Source organism: Pinus tabuliformis, chromosome Q (assembly GCF_031772625.1).
Source record: "Pinus tabuliformis cultivar Carrire ecotype Pingquan chromosome Q, CPIR1, whole genome shotgun sequence".
Lineage (NCBI taxonomy): Eukaryota > Viridiplantae > Streptophyta > Pinopsida > Pinales > Pinaceae > Pinus > Pinus tabuliformis.
Window position 1 is genome coordinate 792382097 of NC_142296.1, and position 22030 is coordinate 792404126.

Consider the following 22030-nt stretch of genomic DNA (forward strand, 5'->3'; position numbering starts at 1 on the left):
ACCTCTAAGGTTGAGGTCATTCTGAATTGGCCCAAACCCAATACAGTTACAAAGGTAAGAAGCTTTCTTGGCACAACACAATATTGGAGGAAATTTATTGCTAATGTTTCTTCCATTACAGCACCACTACATGCATTGACTAGTGTCAAGAAAGTCTTCCATTGGGGATATGTACAACATAAATAATTTGATGCTTTAAAGCAAAAGATCAGTTCAACGTCGGTATTGGCTCTTCCAAATCTTAGACAGCCAATTGAGATTCAAACGGATGCTAGTGATTACGCCATGGGAGTAGTTCTTATGCAACATGGTAAGCCCATTTCATTTCATTCTGAAATTTTTGATGGAGATGTGACTAACTATCACACTTATGACAAAGAACTTTACGCATTGGTACAAAGTGTCAAAAAATGGAAACACTACTTGATGGGGAAGGAGACCATTATCCATACCGACCATCAACCATTGCAGTACTTACATTCACATTCAAAGTTGCAGCAATCACGACACTTCATATGGATGGGTTTTCTACAACAGTTTCATTTGGTTATCAAATACAAAAAGGGAATCTACAATAAGGTAGTTAATATGCTTTCTAGGCCTATTGTAAATTCATCTATTATACTCAAGAAAAATTATGTTTTACATTAAAGTTACATTGAGCAATATGCATATGATAATGACTTTCGAAATGTGTATGCAAGCTTGAGGCAAGGAAACCAAATTGAAGAGTTAGATTACCATGTACATAACAGTTTGTTGTATCACTTGGGCAAGTTATATATTCCATGGGGAGAAAGAAACAGTATCATAAGGGAGGCACACACTTCATTGATTGTTAGACACTTTGATAATGTATCTCATTTCATTAGAGGATGTTCTTTGTGTGCAACAAGTAAGCCTAGCAATAGGAAACTAGGATTGTACACTCCACTTCCAGTACCTTCATGTCCCTAGGAGAGTATCTCAATGGATTTTGTAGGAGGTCTTCCATTGTCAAGGAAAGGTCATGATTACTTGTATGTAGTTGTGGACAGGTTCAGCAATATGTGTATTCTAACACCATGTAAAAAGAAAATTACAGTTGAACAAACATCTCATCTTTTCTTTCAAAATATTTGGGTTCATTTTGGTCTTCCTACTTCCATTGTAAGTGATCGAGATTCTCGATTTGTTGGGAATTTTTGGTCAAATTTGTGGAACATGATGGACACTAAGTTGAAGAAGAGTACAACCTTTCATACACAAATAGATGGACAAACTAAGGTGGTCAACATGATAGTCATTCATCTTCTTAAAGAATATTGCACCAAACACCCCAATTTGTGGGATGAACAGTTGCTTTGCATACAGCATGCATACAACAGGGCAAATCATTCTTCCACAAACACGTCGCCATTTGAGGCATGTTTTGGGTACTTGCCAAGATCACCATTGGAATTCATCTTTGAGAAATATGTTTCCATCGATGGTCATAGTGAAATCGATAAGGCAAGGAAGTTCATTGAGAAAAATCAGTTGATACATCACACAATGCAGGAACAGCTTGAAAAAAGTCAAAGCAGCTATAAGGCAAAGCATGACAAACACCGTGTCGATCATAAATTTCAAGTTGGAGATGAAGTTTGGCTATATATTAGCAAAGAGATAATTCAAGGGGAAGGTAAAAATCTTAAGCCAATCCATTATGGTCCTTTTGAAATTCTGGAAAAGACTGGTAATAATGAATTTAAGCTAGATTTGCCTCCTTATATGCAAATATACTTTGTTGTTAATGTTGATAATTTGAGATTGTTTGAGCCTCCTTTGATTGATGATCAAGGAGAGCATGTTCAGCTGCCATCAATAGATGATTTCTCGCCAAAATATCTTGATGAGCTTCAACAAGATCTCATACTTGACAGAAGAACCAGAAGTTCGAAGAGAGGGAATGTCGAATACCTTAGAGTGGGACTCAAGGGACAAAATCCTTCTAAGGCCAAATGGTGTCATATCGATAAGGTGAGGGAGTTGTACCCTCACCTTCTGAATAATTGATAGTATATTTTGGGGTCCAAAAGGCTTCAAGTGGGGAGGAATGATTAGGTGCTCAGTATTTAGCTCAAAAATCAAAGTTCTCATAATCACTCAAAACTTAAACGACCACGTCCATCTCAGCGAAACAATACCAACACAATTTGTTTCACTGAAAACCTACTTCGTATGAGGAAGATATTGAATTATGTTCGCTTTGCCAAACAGTGGAATTTTGCAAAAAAAGGTACAGTCACTGCACAGTCATCATTCCGTATTTTTGATGTGGCAGGTGACTGGGAAAGTCAATGGGATGGTCAATGTCCAATTTTTTTTTGCCAAGTGTCATGTTTTTATTGCTCTGCGGGAGTGGTGATGTGGTTTGATTTTATTGGTTCAAGAATGGACCAATGAGGAGGTGACAAGTGGCAAACTCGAAGGCCACCATGTGTTCCTCCCCAAAGGACCAGTGGGAAATTGGCATGTAGTACAAAATTTTGGGCAGGTCGGTGGAGTTAAACCTATGACCTCGCCCCAACAAACCACACGACATATCGTTCTACCACCACATCAGAACTTAACATGTAATGGTCGCAAATAGTATTTAAAGTTTAATGCTATGGTGGTTGGGGGTTAGGAGGGAACTATCCCCATCCCATGTGAACACACCATAACATCTAATTGCTACAGTTAATAGTTAACAGAAACTGTCAGTGTAAACCACGACATTTACTGCCCATGTAACCTCTTCCACCAAGACCGTCAGGGTTAACAGTTAGCAGAACCACAGATTTGCACTAATCACAGTTAGTGATTAATTAAACTCCACTTAACATTAATTAAACTCACAGTTAATTCAACAACATGTTTGGAGGTCCCTCCAATTTCGGCGCTAACTCCATTTTTAGCGGGACTAACTAGAGTTCCTCCATTTTTAGTGGAGGTTTACTAGGAGAAATTGTTTTAACCATAACTTTGGCAAAATTCAACCAAATTAAGATCAAAAAAAGTTGTTCCTAGATGATTTGGAGGTTTTAAGCACATTGAAGAAGGTTTCTGGAGAATTAGAGCATTGTAAACAACAAATTTTCCATTAATGATCTAATACAGAGTCCCGCACCATGGAAGCTGGACCAAGGAGATGAAGCCCAAGAAGCATGAACTCCTTCATCAAAATATTGTGTTAAGTGTTCATTTTGATGGTTTGTTGTACATTTTATTGTTTTTGTTCAACACTTGTTTTTCATGTTATTTTTCTCATGAATTTAACATAAAGCTTGATAAATTTACCTATTATCATTCACATACACCATAAGGGAACCTATGCAAATGAAGCAAAATATAAGATTTTATTTTTAAATCTGAAGTTAAAATTAGCACAGCAAAACTAACTTTCAACAACAAATCAGATTGAATATATATTTCTCCTTATTACCATGTCTATGCTTTCTTGTGATCATCTCATAGGTGTTTAACATAATTCATAAGTCTTATGCTCTGTTCTAATGAGATTTTCATGTTATGCATTCTTTCTTCTGATAAATGAATTCATAAGTTTATGCTCATTTTGATCCCTCCCTATTCCAACCCTATACCACAATGAAAACTCCAATATGTCACTGAGCATACCTACCTTATCCAATTGTATCTCTACAACTGATCTTTAGAAACCATGACCTAGTTCCTATACCCATGACCCTGGTCCAGCAAACCCTAAAATCAAACCCTAGTGAGCTAAATATCTAGCCTAAGATCTATTTTACTTACAAGCCATTTTATTGGTTGTGATATTCTTGAGAGAGCCCTCTCTGATTTGGTAGGGCTAGCTATCAAATCTAAAGATTGGTTTGAGGTTACCTCCTTTGGTCTCCTTTCTCAGTCTTGGGACACTGAGGAGTGCTAACATTTTTGGCAACCATACTGGGGACACGAACAATTTCATATTCCCCAGCTAAGATTATCAAAGTTTAGATCTGATTTGTTGATGGTGGACGGAGGTCAGTCACATATGAAGGTTGAACCATTCACCTAGAGACCCCAACTTGATACAAATACTCCAATGGCAACAGGATCCAGAAATCGATATGAGTTCTATATCCAGAAGGTATGCTCCTTTAAAATGAGATCACATTCCAGGTTTTCTGAATTGCATGCCTTGTGTAGATTTCCAGACTTATTTTCCGAAGTTCAAAGACGAGAAAGGAGATGATGTTTCTCTTCACTTGGTTAAATTTCACATGCATGTGCATAAGCTAAAGGTTCAATTTCATGAAGATTGTCTCATGAAAATGCTCATGGAAACCTTGGAAGGAAAATCATGATCTTGGTATGAATGTCTTCCATCTTCTAGTATTTATTCTCCTAAATATTTTCATTTAGCATCTTTTGAAAAATATAGAGAGTCTCATCCTTCTTTGTCATTGGTTGAGGATTGTTGTGAACATTTTGAGGTTTTCATCCAAAATCTAGAGAATTCTTATGGTGATGAAGAGTTCATGGATGAAGAGATCCTAGAGGCTTTGTATGAGAACCCTTTCCATCACCAAGAAGAACAGATGTCTTCTCCCTTGGATGAAAGTAAAACTGAGCAGGATCTCAATGATGACATTAAACAACCTGTAGAAATTTCAGAAGAACAAGGGAACATTCAGCCCTATTTTAATGAATATTTGGTGCTTGTGTATGATATTAATGTTCCATCCTATGAGTTTTATGAATCTTTGCAATAGACTTGTCAGTATTTTGATGAGAGGTATGAGGATAGCGTATCAAATTGTTCTTTCTCTGGTTTTTTATTTCAAGATCAAGTTTGTGAAGACCAAGATGAGGTTTCTGATGAAATGTATGAACAAGGATCTCTAGACATTCACCACTCATATATATCTCCATCTCATCCATTTTCTGAAGCACTATTTCAAGGGAAGATTCGTGCAACTCATAATTTTGAATTGGCATGTGTGGAGGTTCCAGATAATGTAATTATGGTAGAGAATAATCATCAAAAATTGCAAGCAGATTATGAATAGGATAGCAGCGATAAAGAAGAGGTTGTTTTAGATCCTCTTCCACATGATGATCTTCCTCCAAGATCAGAAAATGACGATTTTGTTGAAGAAGAGAAGTTTTTCCTGGATCCTATGGATGTGCACATTTTTGCTATTGATAATATGGTTGCGTCAAACGCAGATTTTCAAGAACAAACTTCCCTTTTTCCTAATATTACTAAAGACCCTATTGCAAATTTGTTACAGCCACCTGGGAAGATGAATTTTCTTATATTTATGGATCATGAGAAAATGTTCAATGGACGCTTGGAGTTTCCTATCTTTAGTTTTTTCTGCCTACTCAAGGAAAGTACGAGCATATTTCAAGTAAGTTGCCATTTGTTGGATTGGTTACACTGGAGGGATCATATCGCATGATTGTATATATATCTTCAGTAGGTGGTGGTTATCATCAGGATTTGAAGCCCGAGGTGAAGACCCTAAGATCCCGATGGTCTACTGCTAGGTGTAAGTAAAGTCATTTTTTATGTCCAGTCAAGTTAGTTTTTGTTTTTCTCAATTTAGTCAGTTAGTCATTTGAGTGTCAAGTGTTTTATTTTGACTCCACTGCCCAATGGATAAGGCTACCTTGTCTATGGTTTTCTTGACACCTTCTAAAGGAGTAGTCATCCCCTGTTGGAGTTGATGTTAGTGTCTATGAGTGACAGTAATCAAATTTACTCTTTCCATGTGGTTGATAGGGTTATTAGGTCAAATTGTTATATTTTCAAATAAAATTTGATTATTTTTCAGTGTCAGGTCATTACTGCTCCCTCCATAGTTAAGGGCATAAAATCTTGTCATGGTCTTGTCATCACTCCTTGTGATGGGTCACCAAAAGATTGTCTTGGTCATCATTGGAGGTCATCATATCACTGCAAGGTTTCAAAGGTCCTTAATCATGGTTTTAGGTATTCATTTGGTGTCATTATTAAGTCATATCATCAAAAAAAATTAGGAGTCATGTCACCACCATAGTCACCATCAAGGGATTTAGTAATTAGGGAAAGGTGTTTTAAAGGATTTAAAAGCCACATGTACCAGTCAATAATATTTAACTATGCTTAATTAAGTTACAAAGTTGCAGTACACTATCCTATCATTTCATTTCTCAAAAAGACATGTGATGTCACTCCATGACCTAAGAAAAAAAATCAACTTTTGAGCTATAAGAAGACCATCCAAGCATTCTAATTCCTCATTTCATCTTCATTGAGCACCTCTCCATCATCAAGCTTCATCCCAGCCACCAGAGCATCGAAATTCCTCATTAAAATCCTTGCTTACCTAGTTTCATTGCGCTTTTGGAACCTTCGTCGTGCTTTTGGAAAAGGAGGCAAATCAAAGAATTGAAAGGGTCAAATCAACATCAAATAGGTTCCAGATATTCCCAATGAAGTAAGTGGCCTCTCATCAACTCTTATTCAATTAATTATCTTCATTAAATGGTGAAAATCCCTCTCCAAGGGTTTTCGATGCATTTTTGGTTTCCTTTGGTGTTTGGTTGGTTTCAGTGAGAAAACCCTATATTTTCTACTTTATCACCCCCATACATACCTTATCTACATCTCCCAACTATTTCCCATACCCATTCCCTTCATTTCCCCTCATTTTCCCTAAAACCCTAAGCCTACGCTACGCTTTTATAGAAATCCTAGGTTAGGACTGTGTTTTGTCCTTTTTCCCTACTTCCCCTCTCTCTTTTGAAGAAATTTCATTTCTCTAGCCTCCCTAATAGTTATCACTGCCCCCTAGAATTTTCCCACAAATTTTACTAATCCCTATCCCCTCCATTCCCTTTCCTAAACTAGTTGTCCCATTTTCCCCTGTTTTCCCAATACTACCCTACCCTTTCCTCCTACCAAACCTAAGGTTTCTATCATGCAAACTGAAACCATGGATAGTGAGAAAAATAAATACCATAAGGGAGGTCATGTGTCCAAATTCAAGCCATCCAACATCAAAGAGATCAATGTTTCATCATACATCAAGAAATCATTTCAAGATGTTAGCTATCTAGGGTTTTGTGAAAGAATTCATCAGGTAAGTTTCCATGCCAAATTGAAAAGACTCTTTGCCACCAATTTTAGGAGGGATAAGGCCAGCATAGCAGGGGTTGACTTCACCATCTCAGTATATTCCATAGCCTCAACCATAGGTATCCCTAACCATGGAGAAATCTGGTTTAAAGGGATGGATTTGGACATTGAGAATTACAATTTTTTCCTAAAGCCACACTACAAAGATGCTCCTACACACATACTTCCCTTAAGAAAATTGTTTGACACGTATGCTCCTTTAATGAATATGATCATGAGGTACTTTACCTATGAAGGGAGGTTTTCAAGACTATATCAGTATCACATAAGACTACTGATGCATTTCACAGCAATAAAACCTCTAAACCTACCTCACTACTTATACAGAAGCCTTGTCAAGATGACAGAGAAGGTACAAAGCAAAGGGAAAGATCACAAGGAAAACTTGTTTCATCATGGTTTGGTCAAGGTCATTGTTCTTCATCAGCTTTCACAGGTTAATATCTCATGGGAGACATTCTTTCAATTAGATGCCTTTATGCCTACCACTAGTCAACCTACCAGTCATAGCACTCCATCAACACCACCAAGGCCACAGGAGGAGGGAGCATCAAGCAAGTTTTCAGTCAGAAAACAAACTAGGCAGGAGATCACACAGACCTACAAGAAGGGGAAAGGATTCTTTTTTCCCCTGAGATCACTAAAGAGGTGTCTACACCTAGACCTTTGACTAGGTTACAAACTAAATAGTTGCATAAGAAAGCTACAGTTAAATAAGTTCAAGGATAAATGGAGCAATCACCTAGGCATGAGACTGAGTCACCCTTGCAGCAAGATGAGGAGGATAGGCCTAATGAAAAATAAATGTTGGACCATGAATAGAAGTCAGATGCAAATATTATCAAGGAAAAACAAGCACAAATCCAAGCACTCAAAGGAGACTTGGCAAAGGAAAACGACATGGTGGCCTTTTTGAGACAAGAAAATAGACTTTTGAAGGTGAGATTGATGCATCACAATACCTCACAAGGTCCTCCATCATCCAAAAAGGAAAAGGACAAAGGTAAAATTGTGATTTTTTTAGAAGAGCAGGAAAAAGACAAGGAACCATCCCCTTCATTTGTACAAAAAGACCTTGTTGACACTCTTGCAGCTAAGTTTGAGAAAGACAAGGAATATTTTATTGAGAAGGTAAATGAGCAATTGGATAAGCTCTTGAGGAAGGAAAACAGAACCATAAACCTTCAAAGACACATGGCAAGGCACTACTTCACCAGGTATCAAATTTGCAAAATTAGGGTTAAGAATATGAAAAAGAAGCTAAAGAAAACCCTAATTAAGCTAAAGAAGAAGGATAACTTAGGATTTCTAGCTGGGGCTTCTCTAGTTATCTAGGCCACAAAGCAGAGATTTTAAAGATGAATTTTCAGCCAATTTTGAGAAATTTTGTTCACTTTTTGAATTTTTGGTGAATTCTGGAAATTTGGTTGCATAGAAGCAGAGTGTGGCCACGCTTTGCTTTTTCTCAAGGCATCCAAATCACAAATGGATTACACGGATGGATAGCCCTTGACCCCTATATCATAGTGATGTACTTGTTTTGCCATTTCAACTCATAATTTTGGAGAAAAGGTCATAAAATAGGTCATTTTTCATGTTTCTGCCTCCTTTTTGGACCCCACGTTGCGCTTATGGAGTAACGTTGGGAATTTTTATTTTTAGGTGCTTGGAGAAGGATTTTTATAGGCTGAAGACTTCAAAGGGCTAGTAGACATCCTAAGTTATTTTCATCAGCCTTCAAGTCAAGAAAAATATCAAGGAAAACCCCTCAAAAATCCCCCACAAGCAGCATGCTACGCTTCTATCTCTCATGTTGCGCTTCTGAGAAATTTCAATGCGCTTTTTCCAGGAGGTCAAATTTTCGAGTTTTATCAGTCCAGGTCAAATTTTCATGCTTTATTTTGTCTTCTTGGGTTTTCACATGATGTAATTAATTTTAATAGAGTTGGTAAATGTTAAAATGATGTAAATCCATGCTCATTATGCTTGTAAAGCCAAAGTGAATCAGTTAGGGCTAAATTGGGAGTTAGTTTCTAACCTCCCTAGTTTTATGTTTGGTTAGAGAGATTGATGTAAATAGTTCCTATCATGATGGATTCGACCTCTGAGAGGGGGAAATGTTGTTTTTGATCTATATGTAGCTAGATCTAAGTAAAATCAAAGGTTGGACATTAGAGAGTGAGAGGCTTGGAGCTAGTGTACAATTTGTAGAAATAATACAAGCAGTTGCAACTATTGTCTTGGGATTCTTGTGGTATTTTTGTGATAGTGTTTTCCCTCTTTTTTATCATCAAATTGAATATATATTTCTCCTTATTACCATATCTATGCTTTCTTGTGATTATCTCATAGGTGTTTAACAGAATTCATAAGCCTTATGCTCTGTTCTGATAAGATTTTCATGTTACGTGTACTTTCTTCTGATAAATGTATTCATAATTTTATGCACATTTTGATCCCTCCCTATTCCAAACCTATAACACAATGACAACTCCAATATGTCATTGATCATACCTACCTTGCCCCATTTTATCTCTACAAATGATCTTTAGAAACGTTGACCTAGTTCGTAGACCCATGATCCTAGTCCAACAATGTTACACAGCATTTTGTCACTATCCCTGTAATCCCCATTCCTTGATACTAGAGGACCTCTAGAGTGAACCCTACATGCTTTCCCTTCATGAAGACACCCCCATTGTGTCCCTCTTCATGAGTAGATCAATTCCCTTTTGCATCATTTCCCCTGAAACTTCTGTTTTGCCAAGTTTACAAGACGGACGCTAATGTGCAAAGATTAGCACTACCCCTAGCGCCGACCGGAGTGACTAAGCTATGTTCCAATCATGTTGCTCCTGTTATGGAAATTTTTTTAAATTAAGAGCTAAAGCTTCCAGCTTTAGAAGTTTCATAACGGAAGTCTGGTAAATGGTTTGGCCAGATGGGGTCGAGGATGTCAATTTGGGTTCCTTTCCCCTATAATGATGGAACTACCTCAAGGGATAAGACCTTCTCCCATGAGAAGAGGGTCCATCTCCCATCCATTCATCCTATATAAACCTCCCTTCTTCCCAAGCACAAGCTAGTGTTAATGCTGGTGTGCTAGTGTTATTTTGGTTTGGAGTAAAACAACAAGCTATTCATAGTTGTAGCTATCTAGTTGTGTGAGGGAGAAACATGATTTGGTTTGGAGTGAAGCCTAAAGGGAAGAGCCTTAAAACTATTGTTTATTGAGGCAATCATGGAATGCTAGCAGAAGTGTGTGGTAACCTGGTCTTATCAAAGGAGAAAGGAAACGTCAAGACAATGGTTGTAATCTCTCCTTGATTCAATATATATGTAACTATCAATTGATTTCCTACATGTTTTGTCATCTTACATATTAATGGCTTAATGTTTCTTGACTTGTTAAGTAGGTTGAAATACAATTTGTCTATTATCACAGTTGTTGTTTGTTGTTGTTTACTTGTTTCAAGTGGTTGAAGAAGGAAGCGAGAGATAGTTGGAGTGATCAAGAAAGGACATCATCAAACGGGATAAGCGTACTAAGAGGTAGGCCCTCTTAATTGGTTCTAACCTAAGGAAATATTCCATAGAATGTATTTGTTGTGGCTAGACCCATCATCGGGCTAGAGGAATTTTTTTGTGTCTGCACTTATAATTTTACTTCACCACAAATTGGCAACTCCGTTGGGGACCCAATCCTTTTGTTTGTCTTGGATTTCATGATTTCGTGTGAACTTTCCTAGTTCCACTTTTTCCCTTTGGTTATCTGTCTTTTCTCCTGCTTAATAGCTTGAGTCAGAAATTCATAGTCGCAGATCTGGTCCCTGTTTCAAATTTTTTTATTTTTCTCTTGGCTCCCTCGATCAGCGTGCTTAATCTACTGACAGTCACACCGATCAACACGAGTTGCTGAGAAACAGTCGCGTCGACCAGCCTCTGGCGCTCATTGTCAGTTAGGCAGTCATGTCGATTCCTATAAGTGAAGATTAGGGTCTGACCCCAATCTTGGCCAGCATTTTTTTCTCTTATGATTTTGATCCCATAAGCCTTTTAGACTATTTTCTCCCTGACTAGAAAGATTCTTTTCATTTGGTTTTGTTTGCTTGTTGGCTTATCATATTTCTGCTTGATTTCTTGAGTCATTTAGTGGTCAGTCATACTAGGGCATCCAGATTGTCATCCATTCAATTATTTTTGAACTCAAAAAGTCTGGTTGTAGGTGTGTTTACTTCTTGCACTTCGTTTGCGGTCCTTTTATGACTTTGACCTCTATTACACAAGTTTGAAAAGTTTTTGTTTTCTTGTCTAAATGTTTCTTTTCCGGCATGGATTACATTACTTGTCGTGTTGTTGGTAAATTCGGTACTTCATTAGTCTGAATAAGCCTCTATTTTTCATGTTTTCATTTGCTTGAAGAGTTGATTATCTCGGAAAAAAAAATCATTGAAGTGTTGTGTTATCACTTAAGAATTCTAATGCCCAAATTTCTCACATTAGTTTGATGGTAAAGGTCAGTGCTAGTCTAAGTTTGATTTTTGTTTGCCTTATAGTCTGAGTCTTAGGAGTCTTGAGTCAACTATGCATTCTCATTCATCACCGGTCATTCTCATTCATCACAGGTCTCATAAACATGTGTCAGTTTTGTTCAAAGGTTACTATGTGCCACAAAGCTCTTTAGGTGATTTCGTAGCGCATAAATCATTTTGAAGTGTTTTCGCAGTGCATAAATCCTTTTTAGCAGTTTCGCAGTGCAACATGTTTTAGGTGATTTCGTAGCGCATAATTCAAAATTTACACTGACTACGCTACGAAATCGGAGATTCGTGCAATCCGTAGCAGATCTTTCCTAACTGTCAAATCTGTCAAGTTCAGTTATGGTTGCATCATTCATTGTCAGCTTATACACTCCACATATCATGTCCAACCACTTATCTCCATCATTACAGCCGCTAGGTACCTTGGTACACATGGATTGCAAGTTCCAAGAAAAGCCAGGTATTCATAATCTTAATGATGATTGTATTCGTTGCATGGGGAACAAGTCTCCAAGTTTTCAATTTGAAGGCATTGTTATCAAGCGAGGCAGAGATTGAAGTTTGAGCAGCACTAGCATTTCAAACCTCCATTATGTTGAAGTCTCATGGAGGGATCAGCAGAAAGAAAAGACCACAGATCGGGTAGATGCTTGAGAAATTAACCTGAAGGTGTAGACATTGTCTTAAGAAACAAAGGAGTTGAGCATGCATTCAAGCAGGTTGGATGTTGGAATTTTTGTAAGAAACTCCAGGGAGGTCATGCACGAATCACAAGGAATTTGCTTTGAATTTCACAGGGCTAAATTCGAAGGTTGGGATGCTCGAATTACAAGTCTCACCAAAGGTAATATCCACAGTTACTGAGATTCCAAGGGGACAAGAAACTTGGTTTAAGAATTTCAAATTTGATATGACCCCCTGCAAAGAATTTTTGAAGCCGGAGTACATTGACTCAAATTTAAACAAGTCTGTGCCTAGAAATTATGTCAAGGAATCATATGCCTATGTACTTACCTATATACAAAGGTACCTTACCTGTGAAGGGAGATATAATAAGGTGTATTCATACCATTTCAAGCTTCTACTACATTTTACAGGAAAGATATCCATTGATTTACCTTTTTACTTATTTCGTAGCTTAAGCAAAATGTGTGATAAGGTGCAGCTAAGGAAAGAAGCCTGTGAGACCTCATTGTTTCACCACGGTTTAATTAAGTTGATTGTTCTGCATGAACTCCAGAGAGTAGGTAGGGACTGGCCCACATTCATATTCATGTCTGGTTTCAAGAACGAGACCGGTCTCAGTCCTCAAGCTGCAAAAGATCTTCCAACAACAACTGGTCATCAGGCAGAAACAAGATCCAGGAGGTTTTCAAAGTTGAAGGCTAGGAAACAAGTAAGAGAATTCACCAAGCCACTGACTATCTAGGATACACCCCAGCAGTCCCTTAAAGAGAAAGCTCGGGTCAAAGAAGGTGCACATGAATCAAGCACAGGTGGAGGAGTTCAAAGAAGAAGGACTAAGAGCCAGTAGCTAAAGAAAAAGGCAAACCAATGATTATTGAAGAAATCCCTGTTTCAAAGGGAGACTTAAATGAATTACTACAAGCCATTGACATTGAAGATTCTCCCCTAGTTCAAGCAAATTTGATAGAGTTAGGAAACGACAAGGCTAAGAGAGTCAAAGCCTCGAAAAAACTCAAGTTTGATGATCAGGTTGATCAATTTGTATTTAAACCAAGGAGACCCATAACGAGGAATTTTAAACAAGTACAGGAGGTACTGCCAAGAGCATATGAAACAGGGGAGGTAACACAGCCTCATGAAAGAAAGGATAAAGGCAAGGCAGTTACCATCCAAGAAGAAGATAGTGTGGAAGACTTGAAAAGGAGGTTGGAATTGGCAAACTTTGAAATTGCTAGACTGAAGAAAGCCTCCAGGAAATTTGCAATTAAGGAGGCTTACTTTAACCAAATGCAAGCTCGGTGGGAGGACAAAACATTTTAAATACCTAAGGTGGTGGATTGTAATGTTCAATTCCGTAGCTGGACTGTCCCTGCAATAAAAGAAGCACAGTTTATCAGAAAGGTCAATACAAACCTGAGAGCTGGGATCAGAGTCATGAAGAAACAAATTGAAGACTTAAAGATACAGTTAAGCCAGCAGAAAGAATTTCCTTAAGGCAGTCACACATCAAGTAAGGTTATGTTTCAAATTTTGATGGTTTTCCTTGCTATAATCCTTCTTGAAGAATCATACCTTTCCATTCAGTTTTGAAAGGCTTTGGAGCAATTGAAAAGGATGTTTAAATATCAAGAGGCCCAAAATAGCAAAATTTTGGTTGAAACTGTGTTTTTTGGAATTACACAGCAGTTTTGTAGCGCGCTACGAAACCGCTGAAGATGATGACTAACGCACAGCAGTTTCGTAGCACGCTACGAAACTGCTGAAGCTACATAATCAAAACTCAGTCAACTAATTTTGAAATACAAAGGGAAATTTATAAGTAAAAGCTCTGATATTTGGCTTATGTAAAGACTCTGTTTTTTGGTAATATAGTACTAGCTTATGCTTCTCAAGAATCATAAAGATTTCAATGTAATGAGTTTCTTTGTTGTCTTTTCATGTTATCTACAGTGTTATGAGTATCTGATTACTTAGAAATCGCTTACAGTGCTCTAATTTCCTTCATATACTCATAAACTGCCTTCTATGTGTTTGGTGTGTTGAAATCTGAATGCCTTGACTTCTATGCAAAGCCAACCCTGTTGTTAATACTAAATCATATATGACTCCATAAGCCCAATGGATACTTGTTAGTTGTGTTTCCACCATTTTCATTTCTTAGTTGTTTCACAAGAGTTAGCCATCTTGATCATAATCAAAAACCTTTAATCCTTTGAGAGAGCCCTCTCAGGTTGGGGAGGCTAAACCTCAGCCTAAAGTAGGTTTGAAATAGTTACTTGAAGTCTTCCTGGTCTGCAGCCTTCCAGGGCCTGATTTTGAGATAACATTTTGGTGCGTCTATCGGGAGTCTGAAGATTATTCATTCCCGAAATCAAGAGACTGAACTTCTGAAGGTAGCAGGAGCTCAAAAGATTTTTCGAGGCTGCAATCTACCTTGGTGACTCCATACATTTTCAAAGTTTGAAAGGTGGCTTCGAGAGGGAGATATACATGAAGCAATCCTGACCCAGATCCACCTACTCCTGTGGACAATCCAAACACCATTTCAAGGAGCAGACAAAGATTTACTGAAACACCAGGTACTCCATCTTTTTCAAAATATTTGCTCTCTGAATTTTCAAGAAGTCCTGAGGATAAAATTGTTGATGATAAGATTCATGAGGTGTTGTTGAGGTCTAAAAATGAAGAACTTATTGGAATTATTCTATATTTACAAAAAAGAGGTATTGATACTTTGTCCTTAGTGTCACAAAAAGATAAGGAGGAATTTTGGGAGGTTGTTACTTATGAATTGTTATTAGAAGAGGAAGATTTAAATAAACTCAAAGAGCTTGATCCTTTTGAAGTCTTACTCAAATCCAAAACTAGTCTACCCCTTCCAAATTGGAGTACATTTGTCAGTGGTTTGCAAAGTCCAAATAGTCCTTTTCGTATCAGCACATTATCCTCTGCCTCTGCTAGTCCTAGTAGCTCTTAGATAGTAGGAAATCCACCTCATATCAGTTCTGGTTCCTCTGTGCCTACAGTACCTGTCATCACTACTCCTCCATTAATTATGGTTGTACCTGCTAGGTATGCTCCGCTAGCCCTTCCTGTTGTTTTACATGACCTTCCCAGCAAATATGCTGCTAGAATTCCAACATGGGGTGGAGATGAAGAAATCACAGCAGAAGAACATGTAGACAGATTTAATGATTTTGTTGATAAAGAGGAAGTTGATGATGAGGATGTGAAGCTAAGATTGTTTGCACAAACATTCATTAGAGAGGTTAGGAAATGGTTTAAGGCTCTTATAGCTGGAAGTATTCATAGTTGGGCAGAGTTTGAAGATAGTTTTCTAAGGAAATGGGAAAATAGAACTAACCCCGTCCAAGCTCTTACTGAATACAACAATCTTAGAAGAGCTCCTGATGAAACCGTCCAAAACTTCTCCAAGAGGTTTAATAAAATATACAATTCCATCCCATCCCATTTGAAACCTCCTAGGGCCTTGGCACAACTGAGATATGCCGAAGCATTTGATTCTGACTTCTCCCTGTTACTCAGAGAAAGGGATTCTGCTACTCTTGCTGACATGCAAAACGATGCAATTAAAGTGGAAGTAAACATGATTGCTGCTAAGAAATCAAAGATGGCAAAAGCTAAACTGAAAGAAGAAGAGAAACCTTCCACTTCAGCTCCAGAAGATAAGTTTGACTCAATGATGAAGACCATGGAAAAATTGATGGATCGGTTGGCTCTTGGGAATACCTCTACTTCCCCAGCACAGCAGGAACCTCAATTTAGGAATCCTCAGTTCAGAAGACCTCAAAATCAGCAAAGGCCAAGAGAAAACAGAAATCAACAGCCAGACCCTTCAGTAAGACCTCCTTTCCAGCAAAATTTGGTGGATGAAGAAGATGAACCTGAAATTCCTTAGGAGTCCATCCATTATCTTGATGAATAAGTGTCAGGGATTTTCTTGACTAAGGAAGAACATGATGAATCCAGTATGACCAAACTAGGAGAAGAACCTTCAGACTATTTAAAGGGCTATCAGCATGCTATCTTTGAGATGCAAAAGCAGTACAATCTCAGGAATAGAAACGTGCCCATTACAGCAAGCAAAGAATAGCCCAAGAAGGATGCATCAAAGTCTGTTGAAGATAAGAAGGAAAACTCAAAGGTTGTTGAAGGTAAAGATGATTCTCCACCTGGAAAAAAGGATATTCAAGATCCATCACCTACTAAAGAAATTGAGAAGATTGTTTCTGTTTTTAACCTTGGGAATGAGATTGCAAAAATCAAGATATTAGTCCCCTTTAGTGAAATCCTCAAGGTAGACAAATACAGAAGTAATATTGTTGAAATGCTCAATTCACAACCAGGAGTAGCTGATATCTTAAATGTACAAGAAGATAATCCTATTATTTACTTGGGTCCAAGACTTGAAGATGAACAGAATGAAGAGTTTCCTCCTTTCTACATAAGCATTAGCATTCATGATATGACTTTACATAATGCTATGTTAGATTCAGGGGCATCTCATAATCTTATGCCCAAGGTGATCATGGAAATATTGGGATTAGAGGTAACTAGACCATATAAGGATTTATTTTCCTTTGATTCAAAAAGAGTTCAATGCATTGGTTTGATTAAAGATGTTGTTGTGGGTCTCACACAAATTCCAGCGAAAACAATTGTCATGGACATTGTTGTGGCTGACATTCCACCTAAGTTTGGGATGCTTCTTTCAAGATCGTGGGCAGCAAAAATCAAGGGCACGATGCAAATGGACCTTACCTATGCTACTATCCCTGTTTTTGGTGAGCAAAGGAGGCTGTATCGGGAGACCAGAATGGCTTATATGGTAAGCAGCAAAGATAAACCTCAAAACTTTCCCATTTATTCATTTGACACTGGTCTCAGATCAGCCATCCTTTTCAATGAGTCAGTTGGAGAAGAATCAGAGGATAAACTTTCAGGAAACCAGTGCCAAGGAGATCAGCAAAAAGATGAAAATGAGACAACAAGTTGGTGGTCATTATATTTTGATGGATCAGCAGGAAGAGAGGGGGCAGGAGCTAGGATTTGGATCACAAGTCCTGATAAAGAAAGTAAGTTTCTCTCCTACAAGCTAAATTTTGATTGCACTAACAATATGGCCGAGTATGAATCTCTGATTTTGGGTTTAGAAGCTTTGTTAAAGTTGAAGGCTAGAAACATTGCTGTTTGTGGAGATTTTGAATTGATAATAAAACAAGTGGAAGGTGCTTATCAAACGAAGGATGTAAGAATAAGGGCATATAGAAACTTAGTGTTGGCTATGTTGGAAAAGTTTCAGGCTCATACTTTTAGTATCAAAACCAGAGACCAAAACTCTATTGCAGACTCTCTTGCTGTTTCTGCCAGTCTTTTTATTATTCCTATGCACTCTTATGAAAAGTATGAGGTGGAGGTTCGTCACTGACCAGTTATACCAGATAACATCACTAATTGGTAGGTTTTTGAGGATGATCAGCAGGTAAGGAATTTCATTGAGTTAAAGGAAGAATTTGTGAGCACTCAAATGGATCAGCAAAACATGTTTGTGGAATCAAAGGAAAAGTCTGAAGTCTTACAATTAAAAAACAACTTGATTCCAAAGGGTCTCATTCCCCTTGAGAAATTGTTTGATCAAAACGATGTATTCAAAGCCCCAAAATTACAAGCTGATGAAGAAGAGGTGGAAAGATGCAATTTAGGAGATTCAGTTGTACCCAAGATGGTCAAGATTTCGAAATTTCTTTCAGTTGATATGAAGACTAAATATGTTGAGATGATGAAAAGGTTCATTGATGTTTTTGCATGGAGCTATGTTAACTTGAAACAATATGATTCCTCAATTATACAGCATAACATTCCTATTAAGGAGAATGAAAAACCTTTCAAGCAGAAGTTAAGAATAATTAATCCTCTTCTTATGCCATTGATTGAAAAGGAAGTGAAAAAACTTTTTGATGCTAAGATTATTGTTCCAATTATATTCTCAAATTGGCTTGCTAATTTGGTCCCAGTTAGGAAAAAGAATGGAGAGATCAGGATTTGTATAGACTTTAGAAATCTGAATAAAGCTTCATTGAAAGATAATTATCCTCTTCCCAAGATGGATCTGATTCTGCAAAACATTGTTGGTTCACAAAGGATGTCTATTCTTGATGGTTTCTCAGGGTACAATCAGATTCTTGTTCATCCAGATGATCAAGAGAAAAAAGCCTTCACAACGCCATGGGGAACATTCATGTACGCCAAGATGCCTTTTCGTCTCATGAATGCACGAGCCACTTTCAAGAGAGCAATGGATATTGCTTTTGCTGAAGAAAAGGATAAATCAATGGTGGTTTATCTTGATGATATCACAGTTTTTTCAAAGAGAGAAGAAGATCGTTTGAAGCACCTTGAAAGAGTTTTGTTGAAATGTAGAAGGTTTGGTATTTCTCTTAATCCAACCAAAAGTATTTTTGCTTTAACCTCTGATAAACTTCTTGGTCATGTCATTTCTAAAGAAGGAAATATAATTGATCCTAATAGAGTTAGTGCAATTCAAAAGTTAGACTTGCCAAGAATTAGGAAAGAGATTCAATCCTTCCTTGGAAAAGTCAACTTCATTAGACGATTCATTCCTAACTTTGCTGAAGTTGTCAAGAGTATAACAAAGATGTTGAAAAAGGGAGATTGTGGAGGACATCATTATTGGAAAGCTACTGCAAACAAGATCTTGAGGGCTGGATATTTTTGGCCAACTATGTTCAGAGATATCTATAAAAAGGTAGCTACATGTCATGAATGTCAAGTGTTTGAAGGAAAGAGGAAGCTTGTGCCATTGCCTTTGGTTCATATATATGTTGAAGCACCCTTCCAACAATGGGGATTGGATTTTATAGGGGAAATTCATCCTCCTTCATCAGGTTAGCATCGCTGGATTCTCACAGCCACTGATTACTTTACCAAATGGATAGAAGTTGTCCCAACAAGGCAAGCAAATGATCCAGTGATTATCTCTTTCTTAGAAAATAATATATTATCAAGATTTGGTTACCCAATGAAGATTATAACTGACAATGCTCAAGCTTTTAAGTCCAAAAAGATGATTAACTTTTGCCATCAGTATCACATTTCTCTTGGACACTCTACTGCTTATTATCTACAAGGAAATGGCCTTGCTGAATCATCAAACAAAAGCCTTGTGAGGATCATCAAGAAGCTGCTGCAGGAAAATAAGAAAGCTTGGCATTTGAAATTAAAATATGCTTTGCGGGTTGATAGGATTTGTACGAAGAGATCCATTGGGACATCGCCATATGAGTTAGTATACGGTGATGAAGCCATATTTCCAACATCCCTTGGAGTACCTGTAATGAAGTTGATTCAAGGATTAGAGGAGGAACCATACACTGTACAAAGAAGGATCAATCAGCTGATAGCCTTGCTGGAGAAAAGAAATGAGGTGTATGACAGTCATCAACAAAGTCAGAACAGAATCAAGAGAACATTTGATAAGAAGATCAAAGAAGTTACTTTTCAGATCCATGATAGAGTGTTGAAATGGGAAGCTAGAATTGAGGAAAAAGGTAAGCATGGTAAATTTGAAAATTTGTGGAAAGGGCCATATAAAATTTCTGCTTTTCATGGAAACAACACTTACATTCTGCAAGAGATTTATGGAAAACCATATGTTGGAGGACCTGTCAATGGCAGGTTGCTAAAGCATTATTATTGATCAAAATTCTGCCAGTTTCTCACATCATTGTATATACCCGTTTTATCAGTTTTTCTTTTGTTGCAAATAATGATAAGCTGAACAAAAATCTTAAGCCCGAGGTGAAGGCCCAAGAAGCTGGAAAAAGATGCTCGTCAAGCAAATCTATGTTTATCATAAAATGGATAAAGCACTGGACCTGCGAGTTCTTAGTGTACTACAGGAGCACACTATCCCAAGTGGAGCCACTGTTATCACTTAAGAATTCTAATGCCAAAATTTCTCACATTAGTTTGATGGTAAAGGTCGGTGCTAGTCTAAGTTTGATTTTTGTTTGCCTTAGAGTCTGAGTCTTAGGAGTCTTGAGTCAATTATTCATTCTCATTCATCACCAGTCATTTTCATTCATCACAGGTCTCATAAACATGTGTCAGTTTTGTTCAAAGGTTACTATGTGCCACAAAGCTCTTTAGGTGATTTCGTAGCACATAAATCATTTTGAAGTGTTTTTGCAGCGCATAAATCCTTTTTAACAGTTTCGCAGTGCAACATGTTTTAGGTGATTTTGTAGCACATAATTCAAAATTTACACTGACTACGCTACGAAATCGGAGATTCGTGCAATCCGTAGCAGATCTTTCCTAACTGTCAAATCTGTCAAGTTCAGTTATGGTTGCATCATTCATTGTCAGCTTATACACTCCACATATCATGTCCAACCACTTATCTCCATCATTACAGTCGCTAGGTACCTTGGTACACACGGATTGCAAGTTCCAAGAAAAGCCAGGTATTCACAGTCTTAATGATGATTGTATTCTTTGCATGGGGAACAAGTCTCCAAGTTTTCAATTTGAAGGCATTGTTATCAAGCGAGGCAGCCATTCAAGCGAGGCAGAGATTGAAGTTGGAGTAGCACTAGCATTTCAAACCTCCATTACCCTGATGTCTCATGGAGGGATCAGCAGAAAGAAAAGACCACAGATCAGGCAGATGCTTGAGAAACGAACCTGAAGGTGTAGACATTGTCTTAAAAAACAAAGAAGTTGAGCATGCATTCAAGCAGGTTGGATGTTGGAATTTTTGTAAGAAACTCCAGGGAGGTCATGCACAAATCACCAAGGAATTTGCTTTGAATTTCACAGGGCTGAATTCGAAGGTTGGGATGCTCGAATTGCAAGTCTCGCCAAAGGTAATATCCACAGTTACTGAGATTCCAAGGGGACAAGAAACTTGGTTTAAGAATTTCAAATTTGATATGACCCCCTGCAAAGAATTTCTGAAGCCGGAGTACATTGACTCAAATTTAAACAAGTCTGTGCCTAGAAATTATGTCAAGGAATCATATGCCAATCTGATTACCTGTATACAAAGGTACCTTACCTGTGAAGGGAGATATAATAAGGTGTATTCATACCATTTCAAACTTCTGCTACATTTTACACGAAAGAGATCCATTGATTTACCTTTTTACTTATTTCGTAGCTTAAGAAAAATGTGTGATAAGGTGCAGCTAAGGAAAGAAGCATGTGAGACCTCATTGTTTCACCACGGTTTAATTAAGATGATTGTTCTGCATGAACTCCAGAGAGTAGGTAGGGACTGGCCCACATTCATATTCATTTCTGGTTTCAAGAACGAGACCAGTCTCAGTCCTCAAGCTGCAAAAGATCTTCCAACAACAACTGGTCATCAGGCAGAAACAAGATCCAGGAGGTTTTCAAAGTTGAAGGCTAGGAAACAAGTAAGAGAATTCACCAAGCCACTGACTATCCAAGATACACCCCAGTAGTCCTGATCCAGGTGGATCTTGGTGGCCACCTGCCAAGTCCACCTGGACCCCCACCATTGTTTCTCTCAGCATTTTCAGTTTCCTTAATTGTAGCACAACTTACTATTTTTAGCAGTTTTTCGGGTCCTGAACTTCCA